Consider the following 25,081-nt stretch of genomic DNA (forward strand, 5'->3'; position numbering starts at 1 on the left):
AAGTTTGAGGGCTTAGGACGGTCAAAGGTTAAAACCAATAGAGCGAAAGTTTGAGGACTTTAACTGGATAGTAGACATAGGACATTAGTTTTAAGGATGGCGAAAGCGTATTAAAACTAATTGGAACTTATTTATTTTCAAAAATTGTTTTTACACTCGAGCGGGATGGCGAAAGCGTACGTTAGGGTTATTAGCTTGCTCCGAGTCAACAGAGCGAAAGTTTGAGATTAGGAGATTTAAATAGATAACAACCTCGTAAAATAGGCATTTTATTAATTACATTGTTTCCAAAAAGCTCTTCTAAAATCTAATGGGATGGCGAAAGCGTACATTAGGATTAGGATAGTAGTCTGAATCAACAGAGCGAAAGTTTGAGACGAGGATTTTTAATCAATTGGAATTAGTAAAGATTTTTAATTTAATTATGCAAAAGCCAATGGACCTTCGGATTACCTTTAGTTAAACGAAATACATACTGATACCTGTCTTTTATTATTATTCTTTATTTTCTCACAATCACTTTCCCTTAGGAACAATCGAAATTTTAGTACTCCTAGCTTTACATAGTAACCTTAGATAACGGTAGATCGATTCATAGTCCCTGTGGATTCGATATCTTTTAAAACTACACGACACGACTGTGCACTTGCAGTTATCAGATTTATAGACACGTAAAGTCGCGATCAAGTTTTTGGCGCCGTTGCCGGGGACTATTTAAGTCGATATCGTAACTCACTGTTACACCGTAGAGACTAGGACAATTCTTCCCTTTCTTTTTGAACGATTGTATGCCAAATACTCGTTCAGAAGGAGGAGACTTAATACAACGAATTAATGAGATCGAACGTTTCATTAACGTTAAACGTCGAGCTCGCAATCTTCCCGAAGTAGCAGAAATCCCGATTAATCAGGAATTGATTTTTACTGATCAAATCAATCAAATCACCCCGAAGTTAGAGATGGCTGCTATTCGTCCTCTTAGAGACTATGCCGCTCCTTCGCGCGCTGAACCACATTCAAGTATCGCACCACCTGCGATTGAGGCGAACAATTTCGAACTGAAACCTTCACTGGTCCAAGCTGTTCAACAGAATCAATTCTCTGGAAGCCCTGTAGACGACCCCAATCTCCATTTATCCGTGTTCGTGCAATACGCCGACACTATCAAAGCCAACAACGTTAGTTCCGAAGCTATTCGATTACGCCTTTTCCCTTTCTCCTTGAGAGATAGAGCGAGAGCGTGGCTTCAATCCCTGCCTTCCAATTCCATAACTACGTGGGACGAATTGAAGAGAGTATTCTTAGCGAGATACTTTCCGCCTAGCAAAACTGCTATGCTTAGAGGTCAAATCAACGGATTTACCCAGAAAGATAACGAATCGCTCTTCGAAGCTTGGGAACGTTACAAGGACATGCTTAGAATATGCCCTCATCATGGACTCGAACCATGGCTGATCATCCATACTTTCTATGGTGGTCTCTTATATAACACTAAAATGACTATAGATGCCGCTGCTGGCGGAGCATTAATGGACAAACCCCATGATGAAGCATACAAACTCATAGAGAACATGGCACAAAACCATTACCAATGGGGAGGAGAACGAGCCGCTCTAGAGAAAGCCCAAACCAAAGGAGGAATGTACGAAATAAGTGGTATAGACCGCGTTAACGCTAAAGTAGACGCTTTAACTCAAAAGATCGAGAATTTAACCATCACTCCTTCAGCCACCGCTGCCGCTGTAGCACCTAACTGCGAGATTTGTGGATTGACTGGGCATGTAGTTGCTGAATGCCAACTCTTGACTGGAGTCCCATCTGATCAAGTAAACTACGCTCAAGGAAACCCTTATTCTAACACGTACAACCCTGGATGGAAAAACCACCCGAACTTTTCTTATAAGAACAACAATGCGTTGTACGCGCCTGGACAAGCACCTGCTGTACCACCTGGCTACCAAAAAGCGCCTGTAGCTGCTCAAAACACCCCTAGGAAGTCAAATCTAGAAATCATGATGGAGAACTTCATAGCTTCCCAACAACAAACCAATAAAGACTTCCTGAATCAAAACATCCACAATAGCGAGCAACTAAAACAACTATCGAACAAAGTAGATGCTTTAGCTACGCATAACAAAATGTTAGAAACTCAAATCTCACAAGTAGCTCAACAACAAGCACCTACTGCTGCCCCCGCTGGCACGTTTCCTGCTCAACCTCAACCCAATCCTAAAGGACATGCGAACGCGATAACACTACGAAGTGGAACTAATTACGATGGACCCATAGATCCTAGAACCCAAAACGTACCCATGTCACAACAAGAGCCAAAGGAAACCCAAAAGAAAACAACTGACGAACAAACTGCTAAGACTGATGAGAACAATAACAAAGTGGAACCCGAAAAAGAGAAACCTTATGTTCCACCACCACCTTATAAGCCACCAATTCCTTACCCTCAGAGATTAGCTAAATCAAAAACCGAAGCGCAATTTAAAAGATTTGTAGAACTTCTGAAGCAATTAAACATAACCATACCATTCACAGAAGCCATAACTGAGATGCCTTCGTACGCTAAGTTCTTAAAAGAAATCTTATCAAACAAAAAGAAACTCGAGGATAACGAAACTATAACGCTTACCGCTGAATGTAGCGCTATCATCCAAAATAACATGCCTCAAAAACTGAAAGACCCTGGTAGTTTCTCTATACCCTGCGTTATTGGAAAAACCATCATAGAGAAAGCCCTGTGCGATCTAGGAGCTAGTGTTAGTTTGATGCCTCTTTCAACCTGTAAGAAACTCAATCTAGGTGAGCTTAAAGCAACAAGAATGTCTCTTCAACTAGCAGACCGTTCAGTTAAATACCCTGTAGGAATGTTAGAGAATATCCCTGTTCGTGTAGGTCAATTCTACATCCCAACTGACTTCATCATTATGGATATCCAAGAAGATTCTAACATCCCGATCATATTAGGAAGACCATTTTTAGCAACCGCTGGTGCAATTATAGATGTAAAGCGAGGAAAGCTTACTTTCGAAGTAGGAGAAGAGAAAATAGAATTTATCCTTTCCCAATTCCTAAAAGCACCTTCTATAATTGACACATGCTGTTCTGCTGACATAATCGACGAGTGTGTCAAGGAAATAGAATCTGAACCAAATAAGAAAACCGAAACCCTAAGAATTCCTATGCCGCCAATTTTTGAAGATGACAACTAGCGTGAGGAATATCAAGATAACCACCTGAGTGAATGCTTAGCTTTAACTCCCGATCCTATACCTGGACCTAAGAAACCTGGTATAGAGCTGAAAACACTTCCTACCGATCTTAGATACGAATTTCTAGACGAAGAACTAAACCGACCAGTTATAGTGAACGCCAACTTAGGACGAACCGAGACTGAAAAATTACTTAATGTCCTAAGAAAATACCCTACCGCTTTAGGATACAACATATCAGATCTGAAAGGTATAAGCCCTTCTCTGTGTATGCACCGCATTATGCTCGAAGACGATAGTAAAACCTCTAGGGAACATCAAAGGCGAATAAACCCTATTATGAGCGATGTGATTAAAAAGGAAATCCAAAAACTGCTAGAAGCTGGAATAATATATCCTATATCCGATAGTAAATGGGTTAGCCCTGTTCACGTCGTACCAAAGAAAGGAGGAGTCACTGTAATCACTAATGCAAAAGGAGAATCTGTAGCACAACGTACCCAAACTGGATGGAGAATGTGCATTGACTATAGGAAGCTAAATAAAGCTACCCGAAAAGACCATTTCCCTTTACCTTTCATAGATCAAATGCTCGAACGCCTAGCTAAACACTCACATTTTTGTTATCTGGATGGATACTCCGGATTTTTCCAAATTCCTATCCACCCTGACGACCAAGAGAAGACCACATTCACATGTCCTTATGGTACATTCGCTTATAGACGAATGCCTTTTGGGCTCTGCAATGCACCCGCGACCTTCCAAAGATGCATGATGGCAATATTTGCCGACTTCCTAGATGGAATAATGGAGGTCTTTATGGACGACTTCTCTGTCTGTGGAGGAAGTTTTGAAACATGTTTAGAAAATCTTGAAATGGTGCTAAAACGATGCGTAAGCGTAAACCTAGTCCTTAATTGGGAAAAATGCCATTTCATGGTTCGACAAGGAATTGTACTTGGACACATCGTATCCGATAGAGGAATCGAAGTTGATAAAGCAAAAATCGAAATTATCGAAAACCTTCAACCTCCCAAAACCGTTAGAGAAATAAGAAGTTTTCTGGGACATGCTGGTTTTTACCGACGCTTCATTAAGGATTTCTCTAAAATAACCAAACCCTTAACTGAACTACTCATGAAAGACGCCGAATTTATTTTCACCGATAAATGCACTGAAGCATTTCAAACGCTTAAACAAGCATTGATCTCTGCGCCAATTATGCAACCTCCCGACTGGAATGAACCTTTCGAAGTAATGTGTGACGCAAGTGATTATGCTGTAGGAGCCGTTCTAGGACAAAGAAAGGATGAGAAACTACATGTCATATATTATGCGAGTAGAACCCTAGACGAAGCTCAGATGAATTATGCCACGACAGAAAAAGAATTATTAGCTGTCGTATTCGCATTAGACAAATTCCGTTCTTACCTGGTAGGAGCCAAAATAATCATATACACTGACCACGCTGCCATTAGGTACCTCCTAACCAAAAAGGACGCCAAACCAAGACTTTTGAGATGGATCTTATTACTGCAAGAGTTCGACCTGGAAATTAAAGATAAGAAAGGCACTGAAAATGTCGTAGCAGATCACCTCTCTCGATTAGAAAATCTGAAACCCGAACAAGTACCAATTAACGATGATTTCCCTTATGAAAGACTCATCGCCCAATTAGAAGCAAATGAATTCGAACCATACCATCCAAACTCTGAAACCAACAAATTAGAAGACATAGCTTTAGCCCGATCTAACGCACCTTGGTATGCAGATTTCGTAAATTACCTAGCTGCTGGTGTGCTTCCCCCTGATCTAAGTTACCAACAGAAGAAGAAATTCTTCCACGACCTAAAACATTACTATTGGGACGACCCACTCCTGTTCAAAAGAGGCCCCGATGGAATCTTTAGACGTTGTGTACCCGAGGAGGAAATAAGAAGCATAATAACACATTGCCATTCTGCACCGTGTGGAGGACACCATAGCACATCTAGAACCTGCGCCAAAATCCTTCAATCTGGACTTTTCTGGCCCAACTTGTGGAAAGACGTCTATTTTGCTGTACTAAGCTGTGATAGATGCCAACGAACTGGAAACATTTCAAGACGCGATGAAATGCCTCAAAAAGACATTCTTGAAGTAGAAATATTTGACGTCTGGGGAATAGACTTCATGGGACCGTTTCCGTCATCGTTTGGAAATCAATATATACTCGTAGCCGTCGATTACGTTTCAAAATGGATAGAAGCTATTGCTTCTCCTACAAACGATAGACGAGTAGTTATCAAACTTTTCAAAAACGTCATCTTTCCTAGGTTCGGTGTGCCAAGATTGGTAATTAGCGATGGTGGTTCCCATTTCATTTCAAGAATACTTGAGAAACTCCTTCGAAAATATGGAGTGAATCATCGAATAGCCACACCATACCATCCACAAACAAGCGGACAAGTAGAAGTATCTAACCGCGAAATAAAACAAATATTAGAGAAAACTGTTGCTATATCTAGGAAAGATTGGTCAACCAAGCTAAATGAAGCTTTATGGGCTTATAGAACAGCTTTCAAAACTCCAATAGGGACTACCCCATTCAAACTCGTTTATGGAAAATCATGCCACCTACCAGTAGAGTTAGAACATAAAGCCTATTGGGCCATCAAGAACTTAAACCTAAACTACACTGCCGCTGGTGAGAAACGACTTCTAGACATAAACGAATTAGAAGAACTTAGACAAGACGCTTACGAAAACGCCAAAATCTATAAAGAGCGAACGAAAAAATGGCACGACAAGCGTATATCCAGGAAAAATTTTAGCATAGGCGATAAAGTGCTTTTATTTAATTCTAGACTAAAATTATTTCCTGGTAAGTTACGATCTAGATGGTCTGGCCCTTTCGAAATAACTAACATATTTCCGAGTGGAGCGATAGAAATCAAAGGGGAAACCGTCAAACCTTTTGTCGTAAATGGGCAACGTCTTAAGTATTACCATCATCTCGAATACAATGAAAACATCGAAGTTTTTAAACTAGACGAACTGCCCGCTCTTTCGAAAAAATAGTTTTCTATTTTAAAATCGTCGAGCTTACGACATTAAACAAAGCGCTTGGTGGGAGACAACCCACATTTATTTATTCTTTTTTTATTTTCATTTTATTTTTAAAATTTTAACCTTTAATTTTCATTTAATTATTCTATTTTTAATTATTCTAGATTTTTAATTTTCTTATTATTTTTCATACATCTTATAATATTTATTATAATTATAACTGCTATCTTAACTCGAGAAAATACTTCCTTTTTATAATTATAATTATTATTATAACTTGTTTTATTTAATTTTATTTTTAAAATTAACACTAGCCTAGTTCTAACTTAATCTCAATATTTTCAACTTCTAGGTTTTTCATTTAACTACTAACTACGATGCAAGAAGTTGATAACATGGAAGTTGTGTTCCGTGGTAGAGGACAAGAAGCAAGATTTAACAAGCTGGCTGGAAGACACATGGATTTGACTTGCTATCCTCACCAACCAACTATGGTGAAACTTGGTATCGAAGAAAGCATCCTACACCTGCTTAACCAAATTGGTTGGACTGGTTCTCACTTGTTCCGCAAGTTTAGCACTTACCGGAAGCTCACTCTGGAATTCTTGAGCTCCCTGACCTATCTTCCAAACTGTGGACAAGGACTGAAAAAAGGAGTTATTCTCTTTAGACTCTTTGGTATGGAGTTTAATTTCTGCATCCGAGATTTTGCTGAAATGTTAGAACTACCTCATGGACCTGATGCATACGCCCAAGTAGCTGAAGAAAATCTTCCATACTGGGAGTTGAAAAAAATACTAGGGCAAGATCACTGGAAACGACAACCCTGAAGAGAATGAGTTTCAATCTGAGAACATCCACAATCCTGCTTTCCGCTACTTTCACAAGATCCTTGCTCACTATATTTTTGGAAAGCCCGATAATGTCACTGAAGTTACCAGAGAAGAGTTGTTCATCATGTTTTGTACATCTCAGAATCGCCCGGTCAATGCCATCGCATTCATGCTAACAAACTTCGAGCGCATCACGCAAGACGAAGTTTCACCCATTAGGATCGGCGGATTCGTCACTATGATTGCTAATGCCATAGGAATGAGAGTGCCTTTGCTTAGATTGACACCTTTTGGTACCCATACCTCTATGGACATCAATTTCTGCTTTAATCGAGGTATCACCGGTAATCTTGGACCTGATCGTTTTGAATTGCTCATTGATAACAAAGTTTGGTATCAGTTCACCTTACCGAATCCTAGGACGAGTGTGCACAACCCTGCCAACTGGCTTTACTATGGTCAGATTCCTGAGAGAGAGCCATCACCTGAAACTCCTCAAGCTTATGAACATTTTGATGAGGAAATGCCAGCATCTGAATCTGAACCTGAAACACCTCCTGGTTACTATGAACCTCATCCTGTTGATGAACCCATTCCTGATTACGAACCTCTTCCCATTGATGAACCTGTATCTGAGTATGAGCCTGAAACTCGTTCTGAAGATTCCGTTGATGATCACACTGTTGATATGACTGATGTCGAGGTCGAGCAACAACAACCCGCTACATCTACTGCATCGGTGAATCAAAGAATGCCTAATCTGAATACGCACGAACAAGCCATCACTGCGCTACAACAAGATGTACAACATGTGCGCAACGAGCTACACACTTTGCAAATGCATTTCTTCGATTTTATCGACACCGTAAATGCTCAGTTCGACGAAGTTTTCAAACACATTCAGTCTAATCAGAACAACAATAGACGTGGCTAGATGTTACCGTATTAGACTATTAGATTTTATTCTAGTTTTAGTAATTTCTATTCCTAGTTTAGATTTACATTTTTCTGCACTTTTGCTTTCTACTTCTGTTAACACTCAGTACTAGTTTATTATTAAATGCAAAATTCTTTTGATTACTGCTACTGTGTTATGTTACACTGCTATTGACTGCTATATATATACTTCCCTATAATATTTTTTGCTGTTAATAGTATTTAAATCCGACACTGTTATGAACTGATGGACAATATTAATGGTATCTGTCAGCACTGTCTGGTCACTTGCATGCGTGACCCACCTGCCTACAACAGGAGACGCACGTCTCCATCTGTGTGGGGCCAGCTGACACAAACCAAAGGAACAGGAGACGCACGTCTCCATGCTCTGCCCCAGCAGACTGGCTGCCTGAGACGCACGTCTCCCAAGGCCAGCAGTCTGTTTGACCACGCAGACCACTCTCTTTCCCTCTTGAATTTTGAATTTGAATTTCAAAATTCATCTTTCAATCTTCTTCATTCTTCCCCTATTTATTCCATTTAAACTCCATTAACCTCATTCATCCTCCATCATTCACCTCTTAAACTCCATTCATTTCCCATTTCTCTATTCTATTCAAACTTCAAACACCACCATTAATCCATTTTAATTTTCCATTAACCACACCATTTTCAAACCTCACTATAAAACCACACCACCACCACTCTTCTTCTTCACAACTATCATACCATTCTCTACTTTTCTACACTACATTTCTATTTTTCATTTCCATACTCACCATGCCTCCACGTTCATTAATCCGTAGTGAGCGTCCCGAGAGACCACCTCCCGACCTTTCAAACATTATCTTCCGAGATGACGACAATGATGCTCAACGAACAAAATATGTTGCTTTCTACGAACGTTCGGTTGTTCCCACAAAATTTGTGAACACCGAGTGTCTAGAAACTTTGGGTCTCATTGATGGTGTTACCCGTCTGCTCACCAAATCTAGCCTCCACCATCTTTGTACCGAACCCGTACCTACTTATGAGCCGCTCGTCTTAGAATTTTTGAGTTCTTTCAACTACGACACTCCCTCTAATCAACCACTCTCAACCGGTAGCATCCAATTTCGGATGTTCAACCGTGAATATGCTCTCGAACAAGATGTCGTAGCTTCATATTTGCATTTTAATCATGCACCAATTGCTCACCGCTCAATCTTTCAAGAACTCAATGGTCGATCCTGGGAGGATCTCGCTTTTGAATTTTGGTTCCATCTAACTGGAGAAAATCCTACCGGTTGGAGAGCTCTCCATGCTTCTCACATTCAAAACCCCGCTATACGTTATTTTCAACGTGTCTTGGGGCATACTATTTTTGCGAGATCTAACAACCACAAGGTAAACCAAAATGAATTATTTTTCCTTTACTGTGCGCTTAACAATATCCGTTTCAATGCCGCACCGTTTATGTTCCAACACATCCAAGGTTTAGTTAACGCCCCCGCTACAAATCCATTCTTGCTTGGAGGCATTATTACTACCTTGGCCTGTGCTTTAGGTCTTGGTGACGAGCTCCTCTCACTCTCACATCTCATGAAGCCTGCTCAGTCACTCGATCTCACCTACTGCCGCGATTCCCACTTGGTTTCACCCCGCCATGATGGCCGATACACTTTGGTCGTCAACAAAGTTCCTATTCCTTATGTCATCCTTCCATGCCCTGAAAGAATTAACATCCGTTATGTTCAACGTTGGAGGCTTATTGAAGACAACCCTCAAGATGACCAACTAGAACATCCTAATGAACCTATGGATGCCAATGAAGAAGAACTCAACCAAGGGCAAGCTGATGTCAACCAACCTCCTCCAAACAACCCTCCGCCTATCACTCTTGAAGCCATGTATGCTGCTATTCAACGCCAAGATCAACTCGTTCAAGCTATGCAGACAAACCAAACTGAAACAATTAGGCTCATCCGAGAGATGCAACAGGAGCACCGTGACTATGCTATTAGGAACGAAAGTCAATACGCTGAAATTGCTACATATTTGCATGATCTTGACATTCGTGTGAATGACTCTCCTGATAGACGTCGCCGTGTTCGTACAAGAGGCGCGAGCAGTTCTCGAAACCGCAACAATGAGGAGTAGTTCTTATGCACTGAGGACATTGCATCATCTAAGTCTGGGGGAGTCGTATTATTTCTATTTCCTTTAGTTTTATTTTTCCCTTCAGTTATTTCCCTTCCTTGTAATGTTTTTCAAATTCAATAAAGAATATTTATGGAATTTAAGTCTTATATGTATAATTCCGTAGTTATTTCAATTTCTTCCATTTTCTTGAGCCATAACAAAAATTTTACGATAAACGCAAACCCCACACGTTCGAGAAATACAAAGCTACTCAAACACTCAACGCACTGAAACTGAATATAGTCAATATCCTTATTGTCCCAACACTCTAAAACCCCCGAGTATGCGTAACCGATTTGAATACCCGTTATACCAAAACCACCGACTTTAAGTTTTGAAATAACCCTTAGTAGTTTATTCTAGCAGTCGGCACCGTCTTAGATACAAACTACGCAGAGAGTCGATGAATATAAGTGTATGATCCTCATAATAATTATGTGTTCAACCATAAGAAGAAATGTGCCTACTAAGTAAGGTGATCCTCACAAGATCATTTAACCTAACGGTCGCAAATCTCAAATACAAAGAATTTAAAAAAAAAACTCACTGTCGATTGGTTCAGAAGTCATCTGGTAATGAACTTGGTAGGAAGGACTATTGTCCGATTCCCCACAATCTACAAGTGAATGCTAAGGAGTATACCACATATTGTGCCAGAACTCCATGAGAAGGATCATAGTCACTAACCGACTACTCTGCTATGTGCGTGTCAAGATAATGGGCTTAATGTGATTGCGCGCGAATGAAAAGGGTGAAACATGATGACAAGTCAAAAAGGTCGAGCTATAATGGCATGATTCGGATTGGTATGCATACTGGGAGTTGTTTAGTGTTGTTACTATAGGTTTATTGCTAGATTCATTATCATTATTTCCGAATAAGAACACTATGTAGCTAAGTATGACTGAACGACGTGGTGGAAGTGTGTTTCATTTATCTTTATCTTCTTATTTTGCTTGAGGACAAGCAAAGGTTCAAGTCTGGGGGAATTTGATAACACGATTTTATATCGTATATTTAGCTTACAATCCATAGATATTTATAGCATTTTCCGTTTATTATTTTAATTTATTACGATATTACGCGTGTTTTTGCTTTGTTTCAGGTTTTACACTCTTACTATGCCGAATTGTGAAAAAGAGAAAAAATGGAGCCAAAACGACCCTTTTCTATGCCTAAAAGACGTAAATTGGGTGCTGAAGTAAAAAGGGAGTGCAATTAAAGGCCAAGTGTGCTGAAAGAGGCCCAAAGACTCAATGAAGCAATCCAGCCAACGAAGGAGAACAGCCCAAGCCACACAAGTAAGCAGAGACGCACGTCTCTGCCACCTCAGCAAAAGGGAGACGCACGTCTCCACCTCCCTAAATTCTCTCCACTTGAGACGCACGTCTCAAGTCTCCCTGAAGAATAGGAGACGCACGTCTCCACGTCCCGGTCTGCAGAAGTTCCTCTTTTCACGCAAAGCAACTGCAAGCCCCTCCTATAAATAGGACCAGTCACTTCACTTCAATCTGTCCGATTTCCTGCCAACGAAGTGCTGCCGAAATTGTACCGCGAACTGCTTTTCCTTATTCTGCTTTCATTTAACCGTTTATTTTCTCACAACGATTTCTACACTGGAAATTGTTGTGAACTTTTCGTAGATCTAGCCTTACGTTAGATTTATCGTTTTATTTCATTGTTTTTATTTTCTGCCATTTAAATTCCGAAGAACGATCCAGCCAACCTGTGGTGGAAGTTCGAGTACTTCAAGATTCAATTCAATTCAGATTTATTTTAATTCAGGTTTTTTATTTACCGCCTTTATTTATATTATTATTGCATGATATATTATATGCCATTTAATATGTCTAATATTATGAACCGAACCGATTTATGCATGTTTAATCATATTAATATGTCTGGCTAAATTACTAAAGGTGTCGGTATGTAAAGTAAGTTAACCGTAGGGATCCGAAATAAATTGGCTTAAATTATGTTTTATTAATTATCACTTATTTTTGGTTTATATGTCTAGTTTAATTAGTAAGTCTTAAAACCAATAGAGCGAAAGTTTGAGGGCTTAGGACGGTCAAAGGTTAAAACCAATAGAGCGAAAGTTTGAGGACTTTAACTGGATAGTAGACATAGGACATTAGTTTTAAGGATGGCGAAAGCGTATTAAAACTAATTGGAACTTATTTATTTTCAAAAATTGTTTTTACACTCGAGCGGGATGGCGAAAGCGTACGTTAGGGTTATTAGCTTGCTCCGAGTCAACAGAGCGAAAGTTTGAGATTAGGAGATTTAAATAGATAACAACCTCGTAAAATAGGCATTTTATTAATTACATTGTTTCCAAAAAGCTCTTCTAAAATCTAATGGGATGGCGAAAGCGTACATTAGGATTAGGATAGTAGTCTGAATCAACAGAGCGAAAGTTTGAGACGAGGATTTTTAATCAATTGGAATTAGTAAAGATTTTTAATTTAATTATGCAAAAGCCAATGGACCTTCGGATTACCTTTAGTTAAACGAAATACATACTGATACCTGTCTTTTATTATTATTCTTTATTTTCTCACAATCACTTTCCCTTAGGAACAATCGAAATTTTAGTACTCCTAGCTTTACATAGTAACCTTAGATAACGGTAGATCGATTCATAGTCCCTGTGGATTCGATATCTTTTAAAACTACACGACACGACTGTGCACTTGCAGTTATCAGATTTATAGACACGTAAAGTCGCGATCAGATAGATAGAAAGAGGTGCATTCAAACTTCAAATTATGAATCATGACATGATTCATCGATGTTATCGATTGCAGATACAACTATGGCGGAAAGCAACAAATTCCCAATTAAAACATGTCAAGAATTTGTTTAGGCAAACTCACAGCATTACCTTTCACAGTTAGTCATTTCATCATCAACATTCTCCTTATATAATATTATGCGAGCTTCAAGACCAACCCCTCCAACTGTGTTAGTAAGTTCCTTAACCTCGTTGCCAATTACCACTGATGAATAAACTTTTTTTGGATATGAGGCTTTAGAATTTACAGCCCTTGAACTCCAAACTGCATGTTCAGACTCAGTAATAGTATTTAAGATTGTATGATAGACAACAAAAAGACTGGGTTGATTACAAAGGTGTATTTTAATAAAACAGTGGGTTGATTAAAAATAAGATAGACAGCAGAAATGAGAAGACATAAAAACCAAGGATATTTAGCTTTAACATGTTCAAACCAAGAGCAAAAGCAAATAAATCAGATATAATCCAGAAAGATCACATGTAACATTTCCCGAGTAAGTATGTACCAAATGTATTTTGATCATTATGCACAATAATATATCAAAAGTTACTTTTATTATTCTGCAGTACTTTAGAACATAAATTTACAAACCTAAACATTAAATCTTGAAAAATAAAAATAAAAAGCATTTATAATCATAGACATAGATATAAAAAGGAGTATTTCGATATTATTGATGCGTTTAACCATGGACTATTGTCGATGAGACCATAACTTCAAGAAGACTTATTCTCATACATCAAAATTTAGATATCATCTTTTTATGTCCAGATACTTTTTCATCTAAGACTAAGTCCTAACCAAATGACTTTTGAGTTGGCTAATGGCCTAGTTTCTTTCACTCTGCTCCAATGCCACTACTGCAACGTTGATTTCATTGCTCAAAATTTTGGTTAACTTAGGGGATTGCATCTCATATAGCACTACAAATGGAGTATTTCCCGTAGACACATGAAATGAAATGTTGTGTTATACAGAAACTCTACTCATTAGGAGCACAAGTTTTTGTTTGGAGTACAAAGTGTAAGTATGGTCGACTGTTAATATTGAATCGTATGCCGACATATATGTTGCCAGCGCAATGATGTTTATATCAGTTCCCTGTCACAGAAAGAAAGTTATACACCCTATCATAAACCAAGCTATTAACACCAAAATCATTGTTCCAACCAGAAAACTAAAACATTGGAAGGAGAAAATTCAAATGCAAAGTTGAGAGAGGGAGAAAACACAACAACCATTTCATCAATAATCTTCACCTTCACCATTGAAGGCCAAATGCCTAAAAACCTGGCACTGCTACAGATAAGTGCCATATATTGGCAGAATTCAGAGATTTTCTATAACTCGCCAGTTTGAAGATCTTACTGAATTGAGCTGAGATAAAATCAATATACTAAAATAAAAAAAATTACAACAGAAAATCTTGTTCAAAAAGAAGTTGTTATTATTATAATATGCCAGCTGAATATGGGTCACATGAACCTTCTTTAAGAGCCTTCTTTCTCATTATAACATGCCAGTTGAATAAAAACTTAATTTTAATTAATAATTTAAAGTGAAATATCAGCAATGTCAAAGAAACTCATCAGTTGCAAAGTAACTAACAAAGATAATGGTCGAAAATTGAAATACCTGTCTATTTTAATTTCCTTCGCAGCTCTTACATTATCTTGTAATGTCATCACTGATTAGATGTTTATGGCGGGATTTTTCTTTCCCTGTCAATGAAGAAATTCATAATGAGAAGAAATACAACTCATGCACCACTTCCAACCGAAAAACCTTACATATGATGATCATGACTATAACTATATTGACTTGTTAATCAATTTTTTTTGGCTTACGACTCATAAATTAGCCTTGCAATTAGGAACAATGGTCTGTATCAATATGATCATAAAAATGCATACAGAATAGATATGCAACCCTACACATTGATATGGACATGCTTATGAAAAACAATAACAATGAAAATAGATGCAAGTGGTTATGAAATATTTTAAATTTGCGTAGCTCAAATTAAGTTAAATAAGTTAAATAGACAGATAATGTACACATCAAGATGCAAAAGCAAAAGGTAGATTATTTCTCATCCCAAGCGGCATTGTCGCAACCGGTGGGGGATGAGGTAATTTAAGATCCGATACCACTCGAAAAAGCCAGCTAGCAGTACCATCTCCACATGCAACCTAGATTTTCAAGTGACATATTATCATTAGAGATCAAAAGCATTGTAAAAATTCATTTCAAATCAAAGATAGTAAATTTATATTATACTTTTATGTACCTTTTCATATTTAAATAGTTGGGTTTATTGTATTCTATACAGGTTACTTGCTGAAAGTAAAATTCCATTGTTCATTGCAATTTTGAATTAGTTAATCCTGTCTTACATAGTTTTTCGGTTTCATTATTTATTCAGATCTGATACCACCTCGGAAAAGACAATTCAGTCGTAGGAGTGCAAAGAATGATTTCTAACATGATAAAATCACCCTCCCCCAGTCGTGGTACATACTTCCGACAACATGTTCAGACTAACACCCCCAACAAAAAAAGCCGAAACGGCTAACGGAGAGTCCTGCATCAGCTAAAAAAATGGTAGAAATCAAAATAAAAACAGAATTCTAGCATAACAATTCTGCAGTGGAGCTCAAATGAAAACAGAATTCTAACATAATCAGAAAAACCTATAACCACTTTCGCCTGCCGACTTACCTGAATCAATCTATAATTTCAAGTAGGAAAAACAATTTAAAACATTGTGAAAGACAGTAAAAAGAAAAGGGTGTTATCCAACTATATATGCCGAATCGTATCATCAAAAGTGAGACAAAGAAGCAACATAGAAGCAACCTGGGAAAGATATAAAGCAAAGATGTCATGGTGTATTCAAAATAGGTCTAAGACAAATGTGAACTCAAAATAGGCATTACCATCCCCGTAAAACTCGTGATAGGGAGACTTTTCCTCCCTTGGTTGTCCATCAAAGGAAGCAATAACAGTTCCTACAACAAAGAAAAAACATAAATGAGAAAGATATACCAAATACCATAATTTTGTAATATGTAGAAGTAAAATTTTTTTAATTGAAGGTGCAATGGAAATGTTTAAGAAATAAAATTACTAACCAATAACATTTGATGCACTGACCAGGGAACTTGCTGCTTCGACATCGGAGGTTCTTTCAACGAATCAACCGTACTAACAAATAAAATTACTTAAAAGCATTAATGAACTAACTGAAAACAACAACCCAAGGAGCAGTGAAGCCAAAGTTCACAACAACATAGCAGGATTCAAAACAAAATAGAGGTGACAAAGCAAGAAGGATGGTCTCATAATTGGCCTGAAATCATATTTAAACCGAGCCGCACTGTATCAAACCCTAAAAGAGATACTAAAACCGACTCTCTTTATCCAACCGATGCACCACCGTAAAACCGATTCCCGCAGTAACAAAAAACTTTCATGGCCAGCAATCTAAAATTTGTTTTCGGTCAGTTATGGTGATGGTATTCCTCCGATGATACTCAAAAACAAATTTTGAGAAAGAGGAAGAAGAAGATAGTCGGTGGCAAAATATGAACGTGGAACATAAAAACCCTAAAATCTTAATTCATCAACATTGAAACAAATTTTGAGAAGAGGAAGAAAGAAGACAGAAAATGAGAGAGGAGGAGGACGAATACAGAAGATGAAAGAAAGAGAATAGAGGGAAAGAGAAAGACAAAGAGAGAGTGAGAAAAAGTCAATATTTTTTGAAATTCAAATTAAAGTAACATTGAAAGAAAACAAAAGTTGAAAAGAAATTGAATTTGGACCAAGTGACATCATCAATCCATTCCAACCTATTTATCAAAGACAAAAAACACCAACCATGTAATTGAAATAGAATTATATGACATCAGTAGTTGGAAAAAGTATTTTTTAGACACAAAATACCCTTATTTCCATTAGGTGGCAGCCAAAGAGAAAAGGGCAAAAATGTTTTTTCCAGAACAACTTCCTTTCTTATATTATAGATTCATTTATAATTGACTCATTCATTTTAAATTTACATGTTTTTAAATATATTTTATACAATATTAAATAAATTTACATAATATTAGGCTATAGTTTACGGGTCACTATCAACATAATACATATTTTATTTATTTTTTCAAATATTAAAAAAAATTATTCTCTTTCCGTTTCATAGATCAATTTTTTTAAACATATACTAAGAGATTGATCAAACTCCATAAACTTCCCTTGCCTCAAATTTAGACTACAAAATGAACATTTTGGTAACTGACAAAATAACCCTTCACCTTTTTATCTCACGGGCCACTAACAAGACAACATTTATTTTAATTTAATCAATCATTATTTTAATTCAAGAGACAAAATCTTTATTTTTAAATATTAATTTTTTCTCCATCTCATAATTATATTTTCTTCTTCTTTGTGTATGATTAGTTAATATAATTAAATCGGTTCATTTTTTTAAAAAAGTAAATCATTTTAATTTTTGCATTTATATCTAAAATTTTACATTTGTATTTGATACTATCTAAGTGGTATGACATTAAAACTCATTTATGTGTTATCACATTAACAAATATTTTGTTGTTATTTTTTTATTTCAGGATTATTATTCGAAGATTCTAAATTACTACATATATTTTTTTTAGTTATTTACACAATATCATAATTAAATTACCCGTCCTAAAAATCCTCAGTGTTGGAATTGCAAAGCATTATGAAATTGCCTATGAAAATCTTATTAATAAAACTTTTTTATAATGGTTTATTTTCATTTTATATATATATAATTTAGTCAAACTTTTATATTTCACATTATTTCATATCATTCAAAAATACTACACCACAAATAATGCACCCGTGCGACAACACGGGTCTCTGACTAGTTTGTCATTAGATAGTTGGGTTAAGAGAATTCTTTAATAAATCAAATTGTATTAAACAAACACATCCAAATCAAATAAGTTATTTTGGGTTACGTTATTTTGGTTATAGTAGTTATTTATCGGTTATATTGGAATTTTGCATGAACTGTTTTCTTAATTTGACTGATTCACTTTATAAAGTAAAGAGAAATCTCCCTTTCAGCCACACAACCTGCTCCACCACCGGAATACTCATCTTCACCATTTACCATCGTCGGGTTCGGTTATACTCTCTCTCAATGCATTTTCGTTTCTTTCGCTTTGATTGAAATTCAAATACGTTGGAAGAAATAGTTGATAAACCCTATAATTGACTAACGCTATGTACAATCAATGGAACCCTCAATCAATTTTTGAGCGAGGATTTTATGACATGTCTGTAACTCACATTGTCTATATTATCCTTTATACTCTGATTTCAGAGTATAACTTAACAAGAAAACTCCTTTTTGTTATAGTTGTGTGGTTTCAGCTAGTTTAAATTCAATGGATTCAACGGATTCATTGGATACCGATAATGAGAAACCGAATCAAGGTGATTGGAGAGGTCAATTGGACGCCAAAGAATTGTCAACAAAATGTAACCTTTAGTTTTACTTTTACTACTGCCTTACTAATTTGGAGCGTAGGGAGTAATATTTAATTATTAAACCATTGTTTTTCATTTTTGTAGATTCGACCATTTAAAAGAGCTTTTTCCCGTTTCTGCTCAAGAGGGATTTCATGAAGTTCAATGGATTGTCCAAATGTTTGAAGAGAGAATTTTTATTACCGCAACAAGCCTGGTATATCTCTAATTAGAGGCCACATGATTATCAAATTATACACACATACCTTAAGGTAACATGACATTCTCTTATTTCAGTATGATTATCTAAGGACAATATCTTGGAAGATCCTTAGTATGGAGATTGAATCCCAGGAAACTATGGCCACCAATATAATATCATCTTTTGATATGCTTACACTAGAGAGTGAATCCCATTGCACTATGGCCAACAATATGACATCGAATCAAGTGGGCGCTATCAATAAACCTCTTGATCCAGGTTAGCATTTAAGAGCTTTGCCTGTGATCGATATTCTGAGAGTATCAGACTCTGAATTGTGTTATGACTTTTAGCATTAGCTATTGGGACTATACTTAGACCTATTGCCTTGAGATATTATTGTTATTATTATTTGTTTTTGCATCTGACTTTGCCAATGGGAGATCAAATGAAGGTGATTGGAGAGGTAAATTGCCGCCTGGAACGCGAGAAAGAATTGTCAACAAAATGTAAGCTTTATGTAAATTCCGTATCACTGACTTGATATGAGTTTTTACCGTTGATGCACATCACAAGAGAAATTAAATATAAATTGTTGATTGATCTGATAGATTTGTAAGCATTTGGTGTGTTTTATTAGAGAATGCTGCCATTAGTTTTGAATAAGAGCATGAGGTTTCCTGCATTCTGTTTTGCGGGTTTTCTGGAAAACTATTGTTTCGCGGAAACTACGGTAATCTTAAGGATGAGACTATCTAAGATGTTAGTTACCAAGAACATTTATAGTTCCTGTAATCTATGTGTGCCATCCATTCTGCCATTTTTAGGGGAAAACTTCTGTAATCCTAAGGAGGAGACTATCTCATCTGTTAGTATTATTTAATAAACTAAGATGGATCAAACACTAGTGCAGAAAAGATTTTTTACATCAGGCGAAAAACACATTTTACATCGGGTCTGGGTCCGATGTAAAGTCAGGTGATGTAGTAAATCAAAGACATTTTACATCGGTCTGTAGCCCGATGTAAAAGATACACCTACCACATCGGTTGACTGTTATATATGATGTGAAATAAGGTGTTACTTCTATTTTAATAAAAATAACTACAATATTTAACATCGGTTTTCTAAATTGTCCGAGGTAAAATATGGGTTTTAACATCGGTTGTTTTATTGGTCTAATGTAAATTATATGTTTTTACATCGGTTACAATTGCGTCCAATGTAATATGTTTGCTATCTTTTTTTAAAAATTTAGACTATTTTTTAGAAAATATTTTTTGGTAGCTAATTTTTCATACTTTTATAACGGAGTACATCTAAGCCACTATAAACACTCAAATGAACATAAAAAATAATTTAAATGTTATATACAGTTTAAAATGTTGAAATTCTTTTGGTTGATACAAGTAAACATTCTTTTACAATTAGAATACGAGCAAGTATTTCATAGTTTTTAGTGTTATAAATTGTTCACTTTGCATTACACATAGTATAAAACAATAAAAACTAATGTACTATAGACAGCAAAACTGTCTCATCATTATCACCCAAATTATGTGTTTCACAATAGTCCTCTCCAGTTTCATTTTCCATTTCTAGTTGATCCATTTCTGATTCAACCAATGCAACCATTCTTGACCGTTCCCTATCCCCTGGGTATGTCAAATACAGAAATGAATAAATGATAACACATATTGGAATAGAATTGCAATTGTACTATAAAGTGCCTTACCAAGTGATGCAGCATTTTCTCTATCAGTTTCAACTTCAACAGAATCCGATGAACCTTTCGGCACTGGTTTATAACCATAAGCACGTTGAGCCAAAACTCCAACAATAGGTGGAGCAAAAGACGCCAATATACACTCAAAAGATCGATCGAAATCATATATCGTCGTTCACAATTTCTCAGGTAGTATTTCAGCAAATATTGGATCATTTGTTGCTGGTGCACACCAGAATGTGATTATTCCCATGATGACCAAAACGAAACCATGAACAAAGGGTGTGGATGGATCATTTAGGCAATAACAACAACAAAATCGCAGCTAAAGGAATGGTCGAACCCGCGCTTATTTGAGCCAAAAATTATTCTTCCAGTGTTAGGTAACCGTTGAGATATAAAATCTCCAAGCCATCCTTCAAACAGACCTTTAACGGGTTAATTAAAGATCAGTTATGAAATTTCAAATGAAAAATACAGAGAAAACATGAAAATTTTAAAGCCTATGCAGAATAGAAATATATATTAATGATAGAAAGGATGGCACATGTCTTTCCAATGGGCTAATGTGCAGGCACGCAGCACACGATTAACTGCGGATTTGATGAAGTGATAAAGAATTTACCCATTCCAGATGTTGAGCAGGGATACCAGAGTCAGTTCCAGCATATATTCAAAGACCTGACATGACAAAAATAGAATATCAACTAAAAGTGCAAACACGGGCAAAAGAAGATGATTCAAATCTAAGTAATAATCATACTAAAGAAATGATCTTAGGAAAAAGTTATCAAATTATAACAGTTTGGATTCTCAGTGGAGTGAAATTTTTAACTGAACCAAATATTTAACCATTCCATGAAATTCTCAGCTACATTGCTTCAAAGACAATCATTCAACATAAAAAAATGACATAGCATTACCTTAAAGACTGTTTCGAGAAACATGCCCAGACATACCGAATGTGGCCTCCGTCCTGGCACACTTGCCTGGGTATAATGAAAAACAAATTAAATATCTTGTTGACTACAACTTGAACTGAATGCACGCAAAACACATTCACGTGTTAAATAATACACATCCATCCAATTTAACTCACCCTTCCAGCTATTCTTATTGAAACCCTATCATCTTCATCATTGTTGCCAGAGTTGTCTGCACCTTCATATTTTTCTAGCATCACATTTCTTATCATCTCAAGAAAAACATTCCCAGGTTTTAGAGCCACCAATTTGGTTAAGAAATTCACCTGCAATGCCAACAGTTTTATGTGAAACTAAATATAATATGGAAATGTCACATCATCAATACATTAGTACAAGACATATTAGTATAAGACAATTTAAAGATTAAATAGTTGACTGAAGAACCTAGTAACTCATATAATACTTGAAGTTTCTATAAATACCTCCAATAAATCATCAGCTTGGTTAGCTATTTCAATTAGATTTGCCCCTGGGATATGAATCTTCAAGTCATTCTCGCCCTTTGAATCGCCACCAGCTGCTACTCGGCGTAACAATTCATATTTGCTTTCCTTTTAAGGAGTTCTACATAGAAGACCAATTACTCGAACATAAAAGATGACGGGAGAAGTGTACATTGGTATACAACTCGGAACATATCAGAAAAGTGTTCAAGAAATGACTCAAAGAAGTTCCTTACCTGGGGTGGCATTTTTTAGTTAGATGTGATAATACTGTCTCTTTGATATCTTCCAACAATGACTTGCGCTGCATGAAAACATATTCACATTTAATTCCCAGCCATAACTTTATGACAGTTTGTTCGCTCAGCGAAATATATTCATATCATTTGTTGCTAGTTCACACCAGAATGTGATTATTCCCATGATGACCATAATAACACCCTGAACAAAGGGTGTGGATGGATCATTGGGCAATAACAACAACAAAATCGCAGTTAAAGGAATGTCGAACCCGCGCTTATTTGTGCCAAAATTATTCATCCAGAGTTAGGTAACCGTTGAGATAGAAAATCTACAAGCCATCCTCCAAACAGGTCTATGCGGAGAAAAATACAGAGAAAACATGAAAATTTTAAAGCCTATGCAGAATAGAAAAATATATTTATGATAGAAAGGTCTAATGTGCGTGCACGCAGGATTAATCGCGGATTTGATGAAGTGATAAAGAATTTACCGATTCCAGATGTTGTGCAGTGATACCAGAGTCAGTTCCAACATATATTCAATACAAACATTCCCGGGCGTACCGGATGTGGCCTGGCACACTTGCTTGGATATCGTGAAAGTCAAATTAAATAGGTTATTGACTACAACTTGAACTGAATGTACGTGAAACACATTCACGTGTAATACACATAAATCCAATTTAACTCACCCTATTCCTGTGGAAACCCTATCATATTCATCGTTGTTGCCAGAGTTGTCTGCGCCTTCATCTTTTCCTAGTATCACATTTCTTATCAGCTACAACAACTGAACCTTGCAACTTCAACCGATCCCCATCATCAACGCTGTCATATACATCTCGCAATCATAATCTCCAACTACACTCGTCTTCGATCACATCTGCAGATCCTTCGACGATGCAATCGAGTTTCAACGTAACAATACATGCAGCAGCATCACGACATCATCAACAAACTTTCAACACGATATGCACAACACAACAACAACATTCATAGGAGATGGATGAATGAATCCTGGAAGCAGAAAGATTTGGTTTTTGGAAAAGGTTGAATGCATTTGAGAGAAGAATTAGACAGAGGGAGCATTGATGCAGAGGGGGTTCGAGTGATGATGCATCTGCGTGAAAAGGTGAAGAGGTTTCGGCGGCGAAGCAGAAGAAGAATGAAATTATGATTTAGAATTTAGGGTTTTGTTCAGTGGAGAAGGATTTCACATCGGTGGAGTAAAAGGCCCAATGTAAAAAGCAGATATAACAAAATTTCATCTATTTACCAAAAAGCCACCGTGTTTTACTTTTTCATCAATAGACTTTTTACATCAGTGTAAATTTAGGTCTGATGGGAAATCTTTTATATTAAAATTTTATTATTTACCAAATTGCCACCGTGTTATATTTTTTCCAAAATATAAGTAGCTACCAATCTGATCTTTTACTTGAAGAACATAAGTGAAGTTCTTTCCTGGTGGAATTGGACAGTTTGTTCCATATACTCCACGTCTTGCCCTGTTCCAACAGAATCTAGAAAAATGTATCAACAAATTACTAAGATAGATTATTCCTATCATAGTCAAAGAAATTTTCATTAACCTCAAAATACTGAGGCAACATCTTGTTCCTGTCCTCCCTCTGTCCGCTTCGGCGGCTGCTGCAGTTGATCAAAGTGCTGCACTTCTTCTCGGCTGCTAGCTCTTCCTGTACACAAATAAGGAAGTTGTTGATTTTCATGTCAGTTTTCCTTACACACCTCTACATAACACATAGATCTTATCTGAATCCAAATGCAATAATCCTCATAAAAAATAGCAGCAAAATAAAAAATCTATATAAAGGCACAAATGACACTGCCAGCACCAGTTCCATATGCAAATAAGCACCAGATGTAGTATAACACATTCCATTAATGTGAATCTCACAAGTAATATAAATTGCATACCTTCACCGAAAATACTCATTAATAGGAAGCACATTCTAATAGTTATTATATAGCAACAAATGAAGCATACCTTCATCAAATCCTTCCTTATCCAAGTAATGTAGAGTTGCCTAAGACTTTCTTAAAGTCATTCTGTAGTTTAGTTTCTGTCAGTGATAATAATAAACACATAAAATTCTAATCAATCAATTAAATTATGTTTCACTAACATTAATTGGAAAACATATAGAAAACAAAAAATATTAATTTCCTCCAAAATGAATTATTCTAGGTCTCACAATAAGAAAGGTCTCTCACCTACGAAAGTAGAAAACATTTTCACCAATGATTGAAACACCTACCAAAGTTAAACAATTTTCAAAAGCTGTTAAGAAAAATACTTAACGGCGGCAAATACTTTAATGTACAAGCCTACATTTCAACCTTGAGCTTCCTTTCAATCTTCTCTAAGCCGTAAAATCTCTTGCTTTCTTATCCTTGAGTCATGCTTCCGCATCAAGCGAAGTGAACTGAAATTGTAGATTTAGCCGTATAAAAGGTAAGGTTTGCTGAGATCCTGCAAAGGCGATGATTGACAGAAAACATATTTTAGGAATTCAGAATTCTATGTTTATTCTAGCTATTTATGATACGGAAACCTTGAAGTTAAATTATTTCTCTTTCCTTTGTTCTTCATTTGTATTGGTTCTTTCTGTTTTTATTTTTCTATTACTTACTACCTCTTCTGGAAATTAAGGACCTTGCTTGCATAAGCAAATACAAATAGAAACACAAGAACAAAAGCAATATGAGCATGATAAGACAGAGCATCAAACATTTGTGTGATGAACTTCGAGAACTCAAAACTTTTTACATCAGTGTAAATTTAGGTCTGATGGGAAATCTTTTATATTAAAATTTTATTATTTACGAAATTGCCACCGTGTTATATTTTTTCCAAAATCAAATATTTTTTACATCATTGAAAATAAATGTCTGATGTAAAATATTTTGATAAC

General features: G+C 36.5%; 1 non-coding gene and 1 pseudogene across 1 annotated transcript; both read right to left on the minus strand.

Annotated features, from left to right (window-relative positions):
- Positions 1-1,334: 1,334 nt before the first annotated feature.
- LOC131654335 (small nucleolar RNA R71) lies at positions 1,335-1,441 on the minus strand. The gene has a single exon (XR_009299376.1). It is a non-coding gene; the product is annotated as a small nucleolar RNA R71 (small nucleolar RNA).
- An 18,816-nt stretch (positions 1,442-20,257) lies between these two features.
- Positions 20,258-23,875, minus strand: LOC131651475 (uncharacterized; annotated as a pseudogene).
- Between the last annotated feature and the right edge of the window lie 1,206 nt (positions 23,876-25,081).

Source organism: Vicia villosa, linkage group LG2, assembly GCF_029867415.1.
Source record: "Vicia villosa cultivar HV-30 ecotype Madison, WI linkage group LG2, Vvil1.0, whole genome shotgun sequence".
Lineage (NCBI taxonomy): Eukaryota > Viridiplantae > Streptophyta > Magnoliopsida > Fabales > Fabaceae > Vicia > Vicia villosa.